The following is a 6030-nucleotide window of genomic DNA, read 5'->3' on the forward strand; positions in this document are numbered from 1 at the left end:
GATAAATGTTAAACAAAAACTCCAAAATCTCTGTAAAAATTGTTGATTAACACTCTCAAGGACAATCCAGCTCATTTTTCGAGATGCATCAATAATGAAAAAATCAAATTATGTTCCAAATCGCATGCACCTCGCATTTTAAACGGCAGATAAAACCCAAAACATAGCTGACTTGTTTGCTAATGTCCAAATAAGCAAACATTTCTTTTCATAATATTAAAATCTCTGAAATTTATGAGGGGATTGGTTAACTCTCTCGGAATTCTTTTTCAATAGGACCAGATAATATTCCAAACTACTTTCTGATTACAACAACCAAACTGCTTTGCTCATCTACTTTTTCAAACCTTTTTTCTTATCTCTAACTATATTGGCAATATAAAGGAATCAAATCAAATAAAGCTTTATTCGTCTAAAACACCAATTTGTTGTTAACAAAGCTGTGGTAAAAAAATACATATATATTTTTCTTTTTGAAAACAATCACCACACTGAGACAATCAATCACTAATCTAAAACATATTAATGTAACAAGAAAATAAACAAATAGACAACGCAAATATACCAGTAAGAAATTAAAATCTACAATATGTCTTATTAGGTATTAGATTAAGGGCGACAAATATGGAATACTTTTTTTAAAACTGCAAAATTATAAAAACCTTTTTATTTTTTTAACACAAAAATATTAAAAGTAATTAAAAAACATGTTATATTAAGCTATTATAATTTGTATTTGTAAAAAATAAAATCGTTTCAAAAATCGTAATAAAAAAACTAAAATATTAATACACTTGCGTGCATAGAAATCGGCACACTGTAAACTTTTGACTTTAAATATATATTTTTTTAAAATTATACATCAGATCAAAAAAAGAAATATGCTGTTTGAAAGACGATTTAATATCCTTTAATATGAGTATAAATTTATGAAAACTTATTTGAACATCCTATCTTTAACATAGTGAAATTGCATTAAGAAAATTAGGCTTTTTTATTTTTAACATAAATAGGGTTATTGACAATTTAAAGCTTAACACTTAATTTTTTAATAATGGGTATGACCTCCTCTTGCCCTAATAACATCTCTCATATGATTAGGCATAGATCTAATCAAGTTTGCTACTGTTTCTTGTGGGATGTTTAGCCACTCTTCTTCTACTGCAACAATAAGCTCTGGGATCGAGTTTGGGGTACGAAGTCTAGCTCGAATTCTTCGTTTTAGCTCATTCCATAAATGTTCGATCGGATTTAGGTCAGGACTGTATGCTGGCCACTCCATGACCCGAAAACCGACTTCTGCAATGTAATCTTGCACGATTCTTGCGGTGTGCGGCCTTGCGTTGTCATGCATAAAGGTAAATTCATCTCCAATGTAGTCGACATAAGGTACCACATGAATTGCTAAAATCTCCTCGATATACCTAACAGCCGTTAAACCTCTTCTTCCGTGAACACGGTCGCCCCTACGAATGAACTGAAGGTCGGTTCGTGCTTGTATAGAAATTGCACCCCAGATCATGCAGGAACCACCTCCATAAGCACTTCGCTCTTCAAAGCAGCAATCTGCAAATCGCTCTCTTGGTCTTCGGTACACTTTCCTTTTTCGGTCGCTACCATGGAGGCATATTGTGGACTCATCTGAGAACATAACAGATCCCCATTATTCCAACGTCCAATTCAGATGATCCCTTGCAAAACGCAGGCGTGCTTGCCGATGAGCTGGAGTATTTTGAACCAATCGCAGGTGTATTAGGGGTCAGGTTATTTTCCTGCAGTCTTCGTCTCACTGCCCACTGACTAATCGACACTCCTCGCACCTCACGGAGCTGTCATTGCACTTGAACGGCATTAAGGTGACGATAGACAGTCAGACGATTTCTTAATATTGTTGACACAATAAAGCGGTCATCATGAGCGGTTGTAAATCGCTTCCTACCTGTTCCAGGTCGCCTATGAAAGGATCCAGTCTCCTCATAACGTTAAAGGATATTAAATTGTCTTTCAAACAGCATATTTCTTTTTTTGATCTAATGGATAATTTAAAAAAAAAATATTTTTAAAGTCAAAAGTTTACAGTGGGCCGATTTCTATGCACGCAAGTTTATTTCCCTTTTTTAAAAATAGGGTCACAAATATGGAATACTTAGAAAACTAAACTAAATACTAAATCTATTGGCAGAAATCGCAAATATAAATGCCAGACACATATGAGGTACATTGCAAATAACACCATGAGTTGCAGGATTTGGACTGTATCCACTGTTTCTCGGATTTTTTGCTTTCCAAAAACTTTCCACCCCAAAACGAGCAGTCAGGATTATCAGTAACATTCGGAACTTTTTCACCATTTTCGCCAATACATAATGAATCATCTGAGTCATCATCTGCCACAAAGTCTTCTTCAGAAGAGCTACTTGACTTTTCTGAACTGTATCCCAATTTTTTTGGCCAAATTGAAATTATATTCTGTATCATCAGAACATAATTTCAATTTGGCCAAGAACACTTGGAAACAGAAGTAGCTCGGATGATACGTGCAGAACGCCGGGATTTACCACGTGAAACTGAGCATCTACTAGAAGAAGCAGATTCCGAAACGGAACGACAGAAAAATTTAATTTGGGCAGATTTTGATAAAATTGCAACTCCGCGAAAAGAAATTGATGCAAAAACGGCAGCTATTTTAGAATGTCGCTCTTATATAGCTGAGGATCTTTTCAACAGAAAAGAAAATCCATTAGACTGGTGGAAAGCTAGAACGGCAATATATCCTCATCTTTGTAAATTAGCAAAAAAATACTTATGCATAGTAGCAACATCAGTCCCATCTGAAAGGACATTTTCCACCGCAGGATATTGTCAGAAAGGAGAAACAGGCTAAAAGGTGAAAACGTGAAAATGATCATTTTTTACAAAATAACCAACATTTATAAGTTTTATTTTTCGAAATGTTACGTTTTGTGGTTTTTTTTATAATAATAAATATTTTTTAAAACAATATATTTTAATTAATAGGTAAATACCAAATCAGCATTTTTATTTTTAATTAAATTTTAATTTTTTTTAATATTTATTATTAATTTTTGTGCATGATTATTGTCAATCGATACCGATAGCGGTATTTTACATGCAAATACCAATAAAAGTAACACAATCAGTACAGTAATCATAGTAATCAAAGTAACGAATACTTTAAATGATTACTTAATAGTCGAGTAACGATTAGTAACGAGTAATCAAAAGTAACGAAAATCAACATCTCTAGGTCATAGAACAATATAATAAGGGGAAAGGTGTCTACAGAACAACTTTTCCTATGGAGCGCACTGTTTCTTGTACTTGCACTTTATATTATCCTGTATTGATTGTATTTAGATATTAGGTTTTTGAGGCCGAACGGAATGGTTGTTTTGATTTTGATAGATTTAATTATACTGGTGACACGTTATTGAGTTATTTTACGGATATACCTGGTAGTAATAAAATATGTTTTGTTTTATTACTACATGCCTACCTTATAAGGGGTTTCAATTTTTTTAAAAGTCTAGTCGGACCCGTCGATTTTTGTTCCGAGAGTGTGGTATTTACTTTCATACTCTTTGGCACAGTATTTTGTCTTTTGAAAAATGTTTTTAGGAGCGTCTTTTGGGGGCCTATACCTATATCTCATTAATAGGAATTCCTACTGATGAGATATACACCCCTTTAGGAAAAAAAAAATAGATAGGTAGGTACTTTTTTTCTCGCACTAAGGCATATCGCATTTTTCCTTAAAAACTTATTTAAATAAAAATTATATTATTTTTATTCCCTATACAGTGTAAAACTATAATGTGTGTAACAAATCTATAAAATATATAAATATAAAAAATATTCCATTTAAATCTACTGCTCACCCTAACATAGAGCCAGAAAGGCGGCTGTTTAAAACGAGCAAACCCAAAAAACGAAAGCCCGCAAATTTAGCTGCTCCCTCTACGGAGGATATGGATAATGCGGCTTTGCATTTACTATATCCTTCAATTCCTTCATCAAGTTTCCCTTGTTAATTCCGCAGATAAAGATGATTAACTTTAATAAATATATTACCTATGCATTTGATTATATTTAGTTTTTTTTACTCCCCTTTTATGAGCAATGTACTATCGTCAGCAAAATTAAGTGTGACAGTCAAAATTATGTTTGAACTCGAATTCATTTCAACTTAAAATATCGAAAAAAAGTGTTTTTTACTTTTGCATTTTTTAAAGTATTTTTTATTTTATATTCAAAGTAAGTATTATTTATTTTTGCATCTATTTTTTGACTTTGACGTTGTCATAATTTTAGGTTGGAATGATTGTTGAGTAAACCAAAAAAAAAACGAAAGTTAATCCAAAAAAAATCTTAAATAACATAAAAATTCCTATTATATTGCCTGTTGTTTACGTTGATTCTATATACCTATAGGTATCTGAACAAGATTTTTTCCAGGCATGAATTGTGCAGCGGCCTTAAGAGCGTAATCCAATTCAGCCAAGAAAATTTCAAAAATAGGACAGAAGGGTTCAAAGTAGTACAGCAGGGGTGACGTTTAGTACGATCGATTATCAATCACGATATCGATTAGCAATCACTCAACGATATTAGAATTTAGCCGGTAAAAACTGCGTTGAAAGCCTTTTCTGGATAGATGAGATCTAAGAAACTAGCGCTTTTTTAATATAATTTTTTTATAAAATTGTTAGTTAATGGATTAATCTAGACATCTGTAGAATCAATTTTTTGAAATTTAAATTCTAAACAGCTAAAATATAGCGTTGAAAATTACCTTAATTTTCTGTATGTTTAAGCATTGTTTTTTTATATGATTTTAGGCCTAATTAAAAAAAAATAAAACTACAGAAGTCTAGTTTTGTCCTTTCAACAACTTTGAACAAATGAACAAATATTTTAAAACCCCATATCAAAAAACCTTTTAGATTCTTAGATCTCATCTATCCAGAAAAGCCCTTTTTTGCCCAATTTTCGCAGGCGTATGAAGCCTCTTTTTTTTGGGCGACACATTTTTGTCACATCAACATGACGTGGACCCAAATGCACATCTTCTAAACTACGCTTGAAATTTAAGATATTTGTTTTTGAGATATTAAAATACAAAAGGTTACAATCACACCATGTTTTAACATTTGCCAAATCCCTGGTTTATCACAATGTTAAGGGCATGCATGCCACTCCAAAGAAGTATTCTATTCTAGAAGCACTCTATCCAATTTAGTATAAAATTGGCTAGAGACCTCTAGATCCATAAAATTCCAATTTTTGTAGTAGAATTTCACGTGAGGCATGGTCAAATCGCAAAAACCACTGCTGCACCCTCACCATTAATAAGTCCCAGGTAAAGTTTTTCCAGCATAAGGAAAATCCTTACCTGGGAAAAATACAGGGGTTTGCAGCGGGAAGATGCACGACAGTCAGTTTCGCTATAGAACGACATAAAATGGATGTTGAGTTTTTGTAAAGGATAGAGTGAATTCAATTTTCTATTGATTTAATTTTCAAACTTCTTAATTTTTTGTCTCAGAATCATTTGAGATTTTATCGGAGGTTCCTCAGGGCGGACACTGTTAGTCACCGACTTAAAGTTATATACATAGATGTTTAAAGTATATCTTAAAACTTGTTGATAAAATATATTTGTTAAATTCGTGGATGTAGGACAAAAAACAGCTTACCTTCTTAAAAAAACTACCAACAACTTTATTTGTGACACTTTATAAGTAAAAAAATTTTATAAATAATATACTTCTTTACTAAAACAGAAAAAAATCCAAGAAAAAGTCCATTATTCCCAAAGAGACCCACATTTCAATAGTTTTAAAACAAATAAAGATATTTTTTTAAATATAATAAGAATATGTTATTAAGACATGTTTAAAAACAAAAAAAAGAAAACGAAATGCAAAATTTAAATCTTCTTTAATTTCCTCCTTATCTATTCCCTCAGCGAAAAGAGAGCCCGAGGTAAGTGACAATAAAATCTCTATG

Source organism: Anthonomus grandis, chromosome 8 (genome assembly GCF_022605725.1).
Source record: "Anthonomus grandis grandis chromosome 8, icAntGran1.3, whole genome shotgun sequence".
Lineage (NCBI taxonomy): Eukaryota > Metazoa > Arthropoda > Insecta > Coleoptera > Curculionidae > Anthonomus > Anthonomus grandis.